At 35.1% G+C, this 16,111-nt stretch overlaps 1 protein-coding gene across 19 annotated transcripts in view; it reads right to left on the bottom strand.

Moving 5' to 3' along the window:
- DMD (dystrophin) overlaps positions 1-16,111 on the bottom strand; it is a 1,014,969-nt gene that overhangs the window by 308,825 nt on the left and 690,033 nt on the right. The window lies entirely within an intron of this gene.

Here is a 16,111-nt window from a genome sequence, read left to right as displayed (position 1 = left end):
TGATATGGATGCTTTCACAAAAACATTTAGCTTTGGACAATTCTCACATAGTAAAATCATGTGTTATAATGTGAAAATTAGTTAAATTTCTTCCTTCTGTTTGAAGAAAATGTGCACATCCTTTGTGCCCTTTCTTGATTTAAAATAGATGGGTTTTAAAAAATCAATGGATTATTCAGTGCTTGGCTTGAGGTGCTAAACCAACTCGAAGTGAAGAGTATGAATACCTACTTCTTGAAGTAGTTTCTATCTGAATCAACTATCTAAACAACATATCAACCAAACATGAAAAGCTGAAAAAAAAAGCAGTGCAGAGTGCCATCTGCATAGAGACTATGAGTTTTCTAACACCAAACTGCAAAACGTGGTTATTGAAAACCAAATATAAATTTGCAAAGGGCCTAAGACATTCATCTGTTTTTCCAGTCTCTTTACAGAGTAGAGAGAACCAGTTTCCTGTTAGATGGTCTTTCTTTTTATGCTATGCACTTTGGGCTGAAGTTGAAAAACTGAAGCAGCAAGCAAAGGTTCAATAGTTCATCCATAAAATTAAAATAGTAAATCAGTAGCATCAACCACTCTTGCCAAGAAATTTAAACATCTTTTTCAATGACAAAAGGTTTGAGTTACTTCACTGGGGAATCATCGTTCCTCTTCAGCAAGGCAGAAAGAGTTGCGTGCAAGTATCAAAATGATTGTCACTAAAAACAATGTAAGCTGTTCTCAGCATTAAAAATGCTGCATGATTACAAACAATTTACCAAATAAACTAACATCCACATTATTTATCCAACATGAATAAAGAGCAGTATTATGATAACTAAAGGTGACTCATGCAAGTGGTGATTTTTAATGACATATACTGCAATTAAATAAATTTATCCTCCCACTCATATCATTGCCGTATTTCTAAAGTGCAACCCTTGTACTTCTACTTTAAAGTCACCTACCTGTGACAAACTATGAAATGTAATAATTACTATAAAGGCTGTTCTAATAAAGAACATTTTTTAAGGAAAATCACACAAGCAGATGAGAAAATGCATAAATATATATATTTATAAATTTATAAATATATATATATCGTGTGCCCCGGTGGCGCAGTGGTAGGAATGCCGCCTTGCAACACTGGGGCCCAGGGTTTGAATCCCCCTGTGGCGCAAGTGGTAGAAGTGCCGCTCTGCTACACAGAGGCTCGAATCCTGGGGGTTGGACTCGATGATCTCTAAGGTCCCTTCCAACTCGCACAAGACTGTGATACTGTGATATTATATATATATATTTCCAATATCGACAGAGGCTAGTAAAGTTTGTTTTGTTTTGTTTTGTTTTGTTTTTTAACACCCCACTGTTTACTATGACAGAGTATTTCGTGCACAGTGGCAGTTTTTAATATCTGGAAAACCCACCCACAATCCTGCACAATGTCTTTTCTTTCCAACTTTTTTTTTTTTTTTTTTAAAGACTTTCATACACACTTGCAAATAATTATTAAATGGTATTCATCAGGTTTCCTTTTTTTTTTTTTTTTTTTTTTTTTCCCATCTTTGTTGCAATTACTCCAGATATCTTATGCCCCGTGCTAATACTTCTTACCTAAATGATGTAGATGGAAGAGGCCAAGGGAATTGTTACTGCCCAGCCTGGAGAAGAGGAAGATCAGGGAAATCTCCCCAATTTTTGTAAATCTCTGAATAGAGAGTGCAAAGAGCATGGAGCTGGGCTCTTTTCATTGGTGCCCAGTTCCAGGAGAAGAGGCAGCAGGCACAAACTGGAACATGGGAGTTTCCTTCTGAACATCAGGAAGCACTCCTGTGAGGGTGATGGAGCACTGGTAAAGGCTACCCATAGAGGTTTTGTTGTCTTCTCCTTGGAGACCATCAGAAGCTGCCTGAGCACCCTGCTCTGGGGTGTCCTTGTTTGAGCAGGGGTTGGGCCAGGTGACCTCCAGAGGTCTCTTCCAGCCTCAGCCACACTGGGATTAGTCAGTGCCTCAAAATGACTCCTGGTGTAGGTAAACTTAACAGTATTTCAGAGTTCTTACGCATCACTTTGCCCGTAGCTGTTGACACCAGATAAGAGGGAGTCCATGCGCGGAAAACAATGTACTGAGCCTGCTGTTCACTATTTGGCATGACTAGCAGAGGGTATGGCTTTGAGCTGAGAATTCAGCTCACTACCTAAAACAAAAGTTCTAACTCACGGTTCAAAGCCTATATCTTCACATTCATGACCCTTCCATTCAGCCCTTGTTCCCTGTTTAGGAGAAGATCAGAAAGGAGGTGTTTCAACAGTGAATGGTGATTGGCACTTTTGGCAACAGATATAGCATTTCCCATCCTTCACCCTATGACAGTAATGTATCATAGCTTTCCTTTGGCTGTCAGCAGATGAAGTAGGACAGTGTTTGGCAAATACTGCTGCAGGGGAGTAGAAAAGGAGAGAAAAGATCACAGCTTCTTCCTACAGTGGCAGATCGCAGATGACTCCAAAAAATGGATAGGCCTGTGTAATTGCAACTTTACGCTGTTGAAGGTAACATTTAAAACAAGTCCACATCAAGCAGAAAAGGTGAGGAAGGTAGGAACTCCACATTACAACTTGTAAGATGTAAAATACAGCTATGTAATGTTCTTTTAAGGTATGAGGAACTTACAATAGAGTTACTTCTCACATTCAGACAAATAAGAACTATTTCATTGGTAGATTCATTTGCTATTATGTTTACTTGCTAATGTACCTTGAAGCTATAAAAGAATATCATCATTAAAAAGGTGTTATAATTAGTTACTTATTTGACTGTGTTGGTACTTAAGGCCTGAAAACTTCAATGGTGTGAAATGATTCCAAGCAGTATCACGGGGAAAACAACAACAACAACAAAATATTAGTTCTCTCTTTGCTTCCACTGCTCTACCCAGAAACAAGGTGAGTTCAGAAAGGGCCAAGAAATAATAGCTAATATCCTCACATGTAGAATACTTCTGCAAATATAGTGCATGCAGTTTGCCAACACTGCTTTGGTTGTACTATTTTAATGTTTACAAATAAAATATTATTGAATGTTTCATCTTGTTCAGTGGGTGAAGAAAATGGCAGAGAAGGATTTAAGCAAATGAAGAATATCATGTATTACCTTCAGGCAACAAGTGTCTTTGTGCCTTCCTATACCTGGACAGGATATTAACAATCTGTTGGACTGTACTATATACTCAAGACATAAATTCACAGGATTTCCTCTATTCTCTCACTCCTGTATGGGATTTCAACTCCACATGTCAGTCATGATTTCCTGTAACAGTTCCAAAATGCAATCTGATTTCACTCTCTCCCCTAATTAATTCCATAATACTGTAGGTCACACTGATTGAGAAAAAGTGATTTGCACCAAGGCATTCTACATCATGGTCAAGATGTGTGCTATTACTGAAAAACATAGCCGACTGTTTAATTCCAGAACCTTACCAAAGCAGCTAAGTGTTAAAAGCATGCCTAAGTGTTAATTTCCAGTCTTTAGCAAGGGATGGATGTTTGGGCCCACTTCCATCTGGCCACATGTTCACATAAAGGCCTTGTATTTCCTCTGTGACTCCAGAGGCTCTTAGAAAATAAGAACAGTCACTTAGTTTGGCATTTACACAGGTTACATAGATGCTGTCTTAGCTCAGAGGGAATTCATATTCTCACTAATATTTTAGGAAGATCAAAGAAAAACTTTCTAAGGAACTCTACAGAGCCTCTGTCAGTAGACACAGGCTGTCAGATAAGACAGCCTAATATCTCTTAGCTTCTTACATATTTTGGCCTGAGAATACACTCAGTGTTTGTGAGTATATATTCATATTCATATTATTCATATAATTATAAATAAATAAGTAAATAAATAAATAAATAAATGCACACCTCTCTTCCTTTGAATAGCATCTATTCCAGAAGAGACTATTCCTAACTTTCTAGTATAAGTTTTCACTGCTCTGACTTTGGATTAATTTTTCCTATGCTCATAAGGTACCTATTTTGCACCAAGAAATTTGAAATACTATAGTAAGGACTGTAAGGTACTAACATAAAGGCACCGAAGCACTGACCACTGACCACTATAATATCCTGCTTAAAAATTTAAAGATCCGGCATCTATCACTACTGAGTAAGGTAATAACCTGCTCCATTTTGACTTAGCAGGTAAAACTTCTGAATTATCAAGTTACTTATACCAATTACCATAAAAATGAGGTTGCGCAGTATGTTTCTCTTCTGACATTATCCTCCCTGAGAACAAAAATGCCACTAAAAATAGTAAGTCTGTCCTTTCTTATACACTTACACAGATATGACATAATTCCTCCAAAGGAAGAGTAAAAATAATTGATTAAAATTAATGGAAAAATATAAATCAACACTAATCACACAATATATAGCAACAGATCTTATTCTGAAGAAATTTATCCAGAACTGCACTGATGATTTCTGTGACTCAAAGGGGATATAATGGAATTAAATCATTACTTTCAAATATCCAGGTAATAAATCCTATCCTACTGTATCACACTAGAAACATGATCAAGGACTTAATCTTTCAATTTATTTAACAGTTTTATCAGTTCATTCCTGTGACACAGTAAACCACAAAACAACAATTAGAAATAAGGACATTAAACCACATATATCTGTAGCTTTACCTGTAACTCTTTGTTAACACCTTCTACTATCTAATAAAGATGGAAACAATCCAGAGTGGTAACAGGAGCAAAATAAAGCAGAGAACTAAACTACTTAACATGAAGCCCAAAACCAATCTAGCAATACTCCAGGTATTCCAGTACTCTAGGTACACTAAGTGTGATTTTCAACTTGTTCTTGAGCCTTGAAATACACTAGATAAAAGATGAGAGAATATGGGTATTCTGTGATTCTTGCAAATAATCTGCAATGCTAAACATCAAGAGCAGAAGTAATAAAAATGTGGCATGAAATTGAAATTGAAATACGAAACACAGAAATAAAAGCAGAATTAAGTCAACTGCAGGAAGGCATTTTTTCTAATTTGTTCTGCTTATTTCAGTGATGTGTTTCAAGAGAGCACCAGACTGACAGCTTTGAAAAAATCCAAACCTATTTAGCTAACGGGAACAGAATGGACAGCATGAAGGACAACGCTCTCAAAAATTTCAGACCACTTCCAACATCCCTTCACAAGGTAAAGTATTTAAGTGGAGCTGAATCCATTCACAGAATTCCTAACCATTCTTCTAAGTGCTTTAAGTAATGCTGAAGTTTTAATTACATAGGATAACTATGAGGGCTATAATCCCTCTCATTTTATTATATTGGCCCACAAAGCCAGAAGCAGATATTGGTGATATGGCAGTAGAGGTCAAACCTTCCAACCAATATTCCATGACGTGATATTGCTGTATAACAGATGGCAGCAGAAGTGCACTGTGACACAACAGGTCTGATGTGGGAGTGAGAATGAACCAAAGGTGTGTCACTGAACCTCTCTGTGAGGAGAAAATGTCACCTACTGACATTTATTGATGCTTGCTGAACACTGCTGGAGACCAACTGGTGGATGTGAGTGCTACGAGGCAGCAAGAGGTGCATTTCAGCAGCGGAAGCAGCATCATGAAAGACAGGCCACGTTATGAATTGCCATGAATATTTTCACGAGCATGAGATGAAAGCTCTTGTTCATTGCTGGCTAAACTGCATAGTTACTGGTGGAAACTATGTGGGAAAGTAGTGTTTTTTTTGGTAGCTGAGAATTTACTTAAGACTGTTACTGTGCTATTTATAGCTGTAGAAGTTTTGGTAGAAATGAATATGCATTACATTCAGAGAGACAGGTCAAACCTTTTTGGCAAAGAAGAAATAACACAGCAACTGGAGATAGATTTTCAAGCAATTTTCATTTCTGTCATCAGGATATCTTTCCACAGTTAGAAATATCAAGTGAGGGAGAGGCCAGCCCTAAATCCTTTAGACAATGAGTAATGTAGACCTACTAAATTCAGATACATTTTGCCCCCAGGAAAAGAGAAGAATACATTTGACAAAAAGAGTACATTTGGGGGCCAAACCCCCCAGTTTACTGATTTGGTGGAAACATGTCAGGTAGCAAAGGTTTTGTGTATTCCACAGAATGGTTCAGTGCCATCTCACCAGCACTTCTGATGTGAACCTGATTAGTAAAAAAGCTAATGCCACAATAACACAAGTTAAAATCTATCATCTACTAAAGACAATTCCTTTATTATTTATTTGTTTGTTTGTTTTTCTTATTCTGTGTCATTACAATCAAATTTCTGATCAAGAACCCACACTCATATTCTTAAACTAGAAGCAGACGTCCCTTAGAGAGGCCTGGGAAGGTAGCTCTGAGGCTGATTTATTCCTTGTCCCAGTGATAAATGAATAACCTCATCTTTATCCTTCAAAGTTAAGAACACAAAGTTATGAGTACACTGGGCCCTCCCTTGCGGTACAAGCCCTCCACACAAGGTGTTCTCTGCCAATGACACCTTTGCAGAGCGAGCTACTGCTACCTGCCAAGTATTGTGGGTCACAAAGGAGTTCTGAAAGATAAGTAATAATAACAGTGGGGAAATTTATGAACATAGTTAATATCAATGCTTAAAAAAAAAAAAAAAAAAAAAAAAAAAGTAGAGCAAAGACTGGATTTTTCTGCAGTTTAAAACACAAATTTATCTGTATTGATAAAAAAAAAAATTACTGCCAACAAAATTCCACCCACTATTCTAAATGTGGAAAATCCTTATCCTAACGGTATTGTATGTCTATGCTAACATTTTTGTAACATTTTAATCAGCCTCTATCGACAAACAAACAAATAAATAAAATCATGTTTTGAAATGATCCTTTTTACGTTTGAATATATAATATAATAAATACAATAATAAATAATATTATATTATATATATTATAATATTAAAAAAATATGTCTGATTGTTTTAGCCTTGAATAGTTTCTAAAAAAATTACTAGGAAAAAAGATGACTTAGAAACTATATGGATATTTCATGGATAAAGTTTTAATTTAAGAATACTGACAGGTGACAGTTAGTATTTGATTTTATGAAAACTTAGGTAATATTTATATTACCTGCTATTGATATCAATTCAGAATACATTAAAATATATATATTTACATTCTGCTTTTAACATCAATTTAAAACACATATAAAAAGCTCTTGATTGCCCCTAAAAATTCATTATCCCTAGAAATAATTTAGATCAATACATGTGAAAAAAAGATGCTGATATTTTATGTGGTTAGCTAAAGCTTAGATCTGTAATAGCCTATGTACTGGGATGGATATAGAGACATAAATTAAAACCTGCATAGTTCTGAAGACATTCAAATGGAAGTAGAAAGGTTAAAAATTATTAGGAAGAAAGAAAATTATGTACAGATGAATGTGAGTTCCTACGTTTAAAGCAATAAAACTCATCAAAGAAGTTACAGTTTATAATATGTTATTATTATGAAATTAATAAATGACACCAAAGCCTTATTTTTTTTAGTAGGAAGTATGAGGAAAAAATCAGTGTGAGGAAAGACTGAGATAGCTGGGACTGCTTTAAAAAAAAAAAAAAAAAAAAAAAAAGTGATTTCCAGTGAGAGGGAGAGAGAGTAGTAAACTGGAGCAAAAAACTGAAAGGAGATTCTACCTGAATATTAGAAAACACATTTTTGTTGTGCAAGTGATGGAGCACTTGCACAGGCTGCCCAGAGAGACGGGATTCTCTCTCCTTGGTGATCATCCAGAGTCATCAGGACATGGACCTGCTCTGAGCTTCCCTGCTTGAGTAAGGAATCCAACCAAGTGATCTCTGGAGATGACTTCCAAACCAAATCATACAGATGTCTATTCAGGTTCAAAATGTCTCTGAGTCAAATTAGAAATAGAAGATAATGCTTTGAGAATGGAGCAGCTAAGACTGAAGACAACACACGGAAATAACTGAGGCACAGTGTTTAGAAACAAAAGACAACTCAAAGTCTGCAAAAGCTTTAAGTCTGCACTACTCTACCCACTGTGACTCAAGCAGAGGCAGGTGGTATAAAGCCAATTAAAGACTGTAATACATATTTGTTTTATTATTATTGACTCATTATTGACTCCTGATCTGCCTGGATCTATAGTTCCATCCAAACCTTTCTTAAAAATAAGCTGTTCAGTCTCTTTTTAGTAATAAATGTTTTTGTGGTATTTCCTGTGAAACTTTCCTTAGGCAAAATTCAACATGATTGATGGGTCCACTAAAAATTGAAAAGTGAAAGGCTAGGGTATGAACAAGTGTAAGAATTAAAGCAGATACTGAAACCAAAAAAAGGTATCACTGCAACCTTTCATGTAGTAGCTAAGTGATGGCTCTACAGTCAATTTAAGATGTGTCACTGATTACATTACCAAGGCTAATATGACTACTAATGCATATTGTAAAAGTTAGGTGAAAACTATATTCTAAAGTTACACCATTCTACCACTGGATACTTGTTAAAATATTGAGGTAAAAAAAAAAATAAATAATAATAATAATAAAAAATCATAATGTAATGTAACATGTTCTCCAAGGCAAAGAAGAAAAACATACTGAAATAGGAAATTCAGACGTTCAATTAAAACAAAGAAGTAATACCTAATAATTATTAACTCTTACTACATATAGAACTAAAATCCTCTTTTGACACCTTTACTTTCTTGTTTGGTGAATTCTTCCTTGTGAAAATTTCATGCTTGACCAGAGAGGCTGCTGAACCTGATTGTATATAGCAGTTTGTACAGAACAAACTCATATTGCATCTTAAGTTATTCATATACATAGGTTGCTCAGTAATGCCTTCTATTTTTTTTTTCCATAAAACTACAACCAATACAAAGAGCACAATCACAATACTTGATAAAGCAAATATTCAGCTGCAATAAACTGTTCACACAGTCTCCATCATGAGCTATGCTTTTTCACCAGCAACAAACAGGAGCTTGCATGTTGTGTTCATAACAATCTGAACCAGCAGAGGCGACCCACTGTTGATGTTGCCACTTCTGAAGCGCACCATCCACGGCTTTGTCTCGACAAATGTTCAACAAGTGTTGAAGAATGTCAGTGAGTGCTATTTTTTTCTGCACGCAGGAATTCAGTGACACACCTTTGTTTCACTCACAGTTCTGTGTCAGATGCCATTGTGTCAGACTGACCCTCTGCTGCCATTGTCCTACAGCAACAAAATGTTGCAGGACTATTGGCAGGAAGGTTCAACCTTTACTGACACACCACCAGTATCTGCCTCTGATGTCATGGGCCAACATAACAAAACAGGAGGTAGCTCTTGTTTTTATTTGTTGAAACACTGAGCAGATTATCATATGGAATTTTTGGATAAAAGTTTTCACTTTCTTCAGAAGGAAGCTAAATGCAAGTTTTTCACCACTTTCCTACATACATTCATTCATGGTGCCCTGTTAAAAAAATACATTAATCTTGTATACAGAGTTTTATGTCTGACAGCAGCATAAAAAAACTCTAACCAGTCAGGAGCATTTAATGCATATTAATCTTCGTGTTTTAGGATAACACATGTTCTTTCTTCTTAAGCAAACATGAAATGTTGGTATAATCCTTTTCGTGAGACTTTCAAAAGGAAACCTCAGGAAGTCCTTATACAAAGAAAGTCTTTTTTCTGGGCGACAGAAACACTGAAAATGTTGTACTGCAGTAGCACTTTCGGTCTCACAGAGACTTATGGTACTAGAAATGTAGTATTAATCTCTTTATGTAAAAGTTGTCAACGGAGCTGCTGTTTGCCCCGTAAGGACTACTTCCATATTTGAGTTTTTTAGATTAAATTTATCCTGTGGGCTCTTTAAAATTTTGAAACAAAGGAAGTGTTGATTAAAATAGTGCAGCCTGGTTTTAGATCTTCTGAAGTAGAAAAAATCTACCCAAGAAGTCTCATTAGTGATATTAAGACACTGTCAATAAGCAATTTTAATTTTATTATATTAATATTACTGCTAAATTCTGCCATTATTTAAATTTGTATTTTAATAGTGAAATATAATTTCTTTTTTTGCTTACTTCTTTTTATCCCCTGTCTGTTTTCAGTAATTCATTCTTTCATTCCCAATTTTGTTTCCCAACATCCAGTAACACATATCACCTTTACTAGAAAGTCTGAAGAGACTATTTTTTTTTTTAAGCAGGAACTTTTTTTTTCTTTCTCCAATGGGTAGGAGTCTTCTTAGTAAGCAGTTTTTGCAGATTTTAAAGAATGTTTAATGAAAATGAACACTTTGTACTGCAGAAGTCCATCAAGTACTGTCACATACTTGCATTATAAAAAATATTATGACTAATCTGTCACAAATGATGCATGCAACTCTCAGCATTTCTTTTGTTGGCAAAAGTAAAAAATTCCTTGATTCAGTATGCAGCTTTCAATTGGATGTTAACCTGTATGACAACAGTTTACATTTCCTATATATGACAATCATGTAACTGAACTACAGCAGCTAGATCTTTGATAGAAGGAAAAAACATAGTTTGCAAGCAGCTCCGTGAAAATAACCTCTTCTAATTTTGGAAAATCTAAAAATTGACTTAGCAGGTATAAATTGCTAACCTAGCCAAAAAAAAACAAAAACAAAAACAAAAACATTACATACAGAGTGGTCTTTTATGAATACCAAAGATCTGATGAAATTTTAGCTCACATGCAGTTAAGAAAATGATCAAGACATGTCTGAAGGTTTGAAACAGTTTGGGTATTAGTTAATATGAAACTATTACAGTATTCATTCAAAAATTCCATAATTTACTTTTCTTCTTAGAGATAAAAATCCTGCAGTTACCAAAAGCTAAAGAACATGTCTTCACCACTACTTTTTGACAAAGCAATTCCTTAAATCACTGCTAACACCCTCCCTTCTTTCCTCTTCATCATCTTGTCTAGTATTATTTTGTGAAACACTTACAAACACACTCTCTAAAAACACACTTCTCAGGTCAAAGTAGACTATTGCTTTTCCAGCTATTTTAGATTGATCTTAGGAAAAAAAAAAAAAAAGGCCTTTGAGAACTTAAGTGTCCTCTGACTAATCTATTATTAAAGTATATATCAGTAATGCAAACATCTACCTGCTTATCTCCACCACTCTGCTTCTCTATGCTGACACAAATGAAGAAAGAAGTCCGAAGTTTCATCAACAAGTTTTATATAACAAAATCTAAACAATTTTCAAGTTGGAGAAGCACAGAAGATTATCACTAGTCACCTTTTCCTCACTTTAACTTTTGAAAGTTTAAGGAAGAAGTCTAGCAAACTTCATCATCTCACACCCCTTGAGTAGAGCAGAAATGTTTAGAGCAATTAAGAGCTTTGCTTCTCATTCCCCAAAGCTTCCAGTATGCTCTTGACCCATGATTGCACTTTTGCGTACGCCTTGGCTGGTTGGTTCTCTGTAGAGCGTTCCTAAGTCTGTGGCAGTACCAGTTACCACAGAAACATAAGAATACCAACAAGCCATTGCATTTATGCATGGGATATGACCAGAGTGGCAATAAACACTATGCGTTTCAGGAGGAAAAGCCATCTTGGTTTACTCTTTGACAAAGCACAAGTCAACAAACAACTGGATCTATCACTTTCTACTACTGTAGCAAATTAAAGAGATTCTTCACATAATGAGATTGCCAATAGTCCTAATTACTACATAAATTAAACAGAAAAGAAATATTACTGCTATTTGCAAGTCCATGCTATCCTAATTGTCAACAAAAATAGTATTCAGGCGAAAGAGGCGAAAGTGGGCTTAAGGAGTGAAAAAAAAATGTGCAACCTAAAACAAGAATCTGATTTAGACTCAGCCTAAAAAAGAGCACACACTAGAGAATTTAGTTATCTATGCTTCATTGGAGTTCGACCAAGAAACAATTTTTCCATACCTTCCTGGATGAACCAGTTCAAATTCTTATTCTCTTTGCGTTAAATAAAAAAATAAATAATAATAAAAAAAGGAATCCTACAGTCACCACATTCCTCAGAAATGGTAAGGTCTGGATTCTGCAGAGTGTGCTAAACTCTCTATAGAAAAAGAGAAATTCTGCTTTTTTCCTGAGCTATGTTATATAAGCCACGTAAACAACAACAACAGCAACAACCAAAAACAACCAAAAAACAACCATATCTGTAACTTAGCTCTTTGCTCTCACTTGGTACAAGCTATCAATATTACAATGATGAATTTGTCAAGATGGTCATTTACATTTCATTGAGTTTAATCAAAATGACTCCTGTAATCCTGCCACTACTGATAAAAAAATTAAATGAAAAAAAAAATGCACTGCAAAACCCACTCCTCCGAAGAAAACATCAGACCATATTTCAAAAATGAAGTAGCTGTGGTCCTTTGAAAGACTGATGATAGCATTACTCTTACTTATGTCATAAATCTTGACAGCCGTGCTTTCAACAACTTGCTGAAAAAAAGCAGATCTGGATTTCACATTGTCTTCAGTAACAGTGAAGCAACTCCTGTTTTCACTTTCCTATTTACATTTCATCATACGAGTATGTATAGTAAAAACTCTGGGTAGTAATTCACAGTTTTATTTAATCAGTTGAGCCCTGAAAAAATCAAAATAAAGGTCCACATTCCCTTTTAAACTGCACTGTTACAGATGGTAACCTACAGTGAGACCCCTGAAATAGGATGTAAAATATAAAGTGGAAACCTTATTTCCTTTGATTTAAAGCTGGTTTGTGTGGCTTAAGTAATATTTGGCATGTATTTTTCTACCTGTCAGATAATCCATAGGCAAATCCTCACATCAATATATGCTATAAAGATCAAGACTGAAATTCTGAGGATCACAGAGATTTGAGTTTATAAACTTGCTTATTATGTTTTTATTCACGCAGCTCTGAAGGCATAGTGTCAGCTTTTTATCCAGACTCTTTTCATTACTTCTCCCTGTTGGTGTTGCAGTACATGCTGTGAATGACCTCCAGAGATTCCTGAAGCTATATGCAGAGAGAAAATTGAATCTGAAAGCTTTATTAGACAACTTTGTCTTCAGCTTGTGTCTGATGTCAGCTGTATTGAAAAACAGAACTGCTTGTGAAACTGGGTCCTGACCTTGAAAAATCTCCAATCAAATGTTAACAGATTCAGGTTTGTGGCACACTGCTGTTAGATGTGGCATGTATTAAAGTAAGAAAGCTTCCAAATGAAAATCAGATGGAATAATCAGACAACTTCATTCTTGAACACAATGGGAAAAGTGGATATATGGTGGTTTACAAATAACAGGACCAAATCAGGTTGGTAACTGTGAACGTCTTCACTACACATGACTGTAAAGTAAAATGACAAACCCAAACAAACTAAAATGGTTTATATAAAATATTATTTATTCCTTCCTCTGAAGGCACAGAACAACCAAAAGGAAAGGTGAAGACAATGATCTGTTCCTTTACTATTCCACTTTATAATAGAGTGAGCAATCTTTGATAGGCTAACTGATGTAAAACCCTGCTCTTTTTGCTTAGCACTTATTCAAGAACTCAAAGTATTCTCCATGACGTTTCTTTACTGCATTGTTTCCTGTTCATTTTTGCTTTTTATCTTTATTCAACACTGTGGAAAATGGTTCTGCAATATTAAGTATCTATAATGACCCATTCACAAGCATTTCAAATGGTATTATTGCACTGTATCTTTTAAATAACACTTGGACAAGTGCTGTAAGAGCACAGGTTCCTAGATTGCTCAGTCTTCCCCAAGGAATTATTGTGAGTATGCTTGGTCTCAATTATGCTATGTCAGGTGCTCTAAACAACACAGACTCTCTGATTTGTACATTTGTTTTTAATTTGCCCCCTAAATACACACATAGATATGCATTCATGTGCACAATAAACTCAGGAGGATTTAAAGACTATCAGTTGAAAATTCTGAGAGACAGTGCTCTGAACTAGTGCATACGTGATCACTCAACCATTGTGTGCAGTATATAGACAATGACTGCTTCAGAACACATTAGCAATGAAATACTGCCAAAAGAAAATAATAAAAAATAGTTTCCCTTGTGCATTTTTGTCCAAATCTGGTTGTTATCATTTCCTTCCTCATATTTTTGTCATTGTCTCTTAGACAAGCCATATTTCTGCTTTCATTTCAAAGAGAGATGCTGTATGATTCATATCTGAAGCCCAAGAAGTGAATAAATTTCAACAGTTACAGTTTCAAAGACACTTCTCTCCAACTCTAACCGAAAATTTTTAACCGAACATATCAGAGATTTACCCAGGCAGCCTTCATAATGCTGTGCTAAGTATGTATAACTCTCCATCTTAGTACTAATAAAAACACAGATCACTCACCTGGGCAAAGAATATGAAAATAAAATTCCAGGTGCACAAAATACAGACACTAGCACTGCAAGAATTTCAGTTTAAATCTATGGAATTTCATTTTAAGCCACATGTTATTGCATCAAGGTATGTATTTTTATGTATGTGCTTTTATTTGTTGTCAGTTTTCCTTAAAAACATACAATCTCAGGATCTGTATATTTTAGTTACTCCCTTTGTTACCCAAGTAGATATTTAAGCTATGTTACTACCCAAGCAACACACAGGAATTTCAGACAAAATAACCTAACAGCTCTACATACACAAGAAGAGTGATTTTTATTTTATTTTTCTTTTAAGAACTGTTTTATAAGCTCTTATAAGTCTAAGAAATGCATGAAGCCTAGTCCAGGTGGGGATTTGTTTGCTTCTTGTTTCTCCATGAAACTAATAATTCCCAAACCAAAGGAGACATGCCTTAAGAAGCACTCTTTCAAATAAAATATAAAAGCAAAAGCAAACAATATAGCTCTATTGTCAGTAAATTCCACAGATTCACAAATTCCATTCTTTCAACTCAAAACCCAAAATTCAAAGTGCAACAGACCCAGGAGTTAACTGCCTCCAAATCTTTTTACTGCATCTCAACTTAATATATACACAAATAAGCAGTGACGAGTTCTGCTTTGGTGAAGTTTGTGAAGTTACAGCAGCTCATAAACCACATATTCCAACTTGCTTTTAATGGTCTCAACTTGAAGTAACGCTCTTCTACATTCTCCCTAATTCATTCTAACTCCTGAAAAGCCTTATTCCCCTATGCATGGAATCTGAACCTCTGGCTTCGTGCCTCAATACTCCAGCTCCTAACCTCAAAGCAAATTACTCTGAAAGCATGCGACAGATTTGGTTCTATGCACTCAAGAAGCAGTAACATCTTTCCTCTTTTTATTTGTTTAAAATACACTATAATTGTCAACATATATATAGCATCTCTGCCATACGTATCTCTAACTCAACTGCAAATTGTAAAATGAAAATGGTACTTTATAAAGAGACCTAAAAATAATGCTCCAAATTAAGGACTGCCATCTTAAAGCTTTAAAAGAAAAAAAAAAACAACTTGAATTCTACTTAATTTTGGAAGCAATTTTGCCACTGTAATTGACATTAACACTCTTAACTTTTTCTTCATTTCTTGATCATATCCTTTTCTATGTCACTCGATTAAACATTTAAACATGAGACAAAAACTTGCCTAAAAATTCAGTGAAAAACTGAAACTATACAGAGAGTACACTGAATGAATTATACAAATGTCAGGAGTGACAATATAAAGTACCATTTTCAGTTCATACAAAGTGTAAAATTAGCTGAACGCATATTTTAAACTGTTTTAATTCTGTTGTTTTTAAAGTTCCACTAAATTCAAGGAAAGCATGACTTCGAATGAGAAGATATCCTTTTAAGAAATTTTATTTTCAAGTATAATTCCAAATAAAAGTGAACAAACTTTTGCCTTGAAATGAAGGTAAAGAAGGGAGAATGAACTCCTCAAGAACAAAGCCAGGGTTGTTTCCTACCCCAAAATGTATTCACAAAGTTTTACAAAGCACTATATAACTTATTAAGTAAATGCAGAGGTAGCACTTCACTACAAAAGAAATCTGATGAATGCTAAAGATACTATTAAAATTTGTCCTATAAAAGCACATTCCAAAACTGCATTTCT

The sequence above is a fragment of the Coturnix japonica genome, chromosome 1 (assembly GCF_001577835.2).
Source record: "Coturnix japonica isolate 7356 chromosome 1, Coturnix japonica 2.1, whole genome shotgun sequence".
Classification (NCBI taxonomy): Eukaryota; Metazoa; Chordata; class Aves; order Galliformes; family Phasianidae; genus Coturnix; species Coturnix japonica.
The sequence above is the reverse complement of the archived record's forward strand: the minus strand, read 5'-3'. Positions and strand labels throughout refer to the sequence as shown.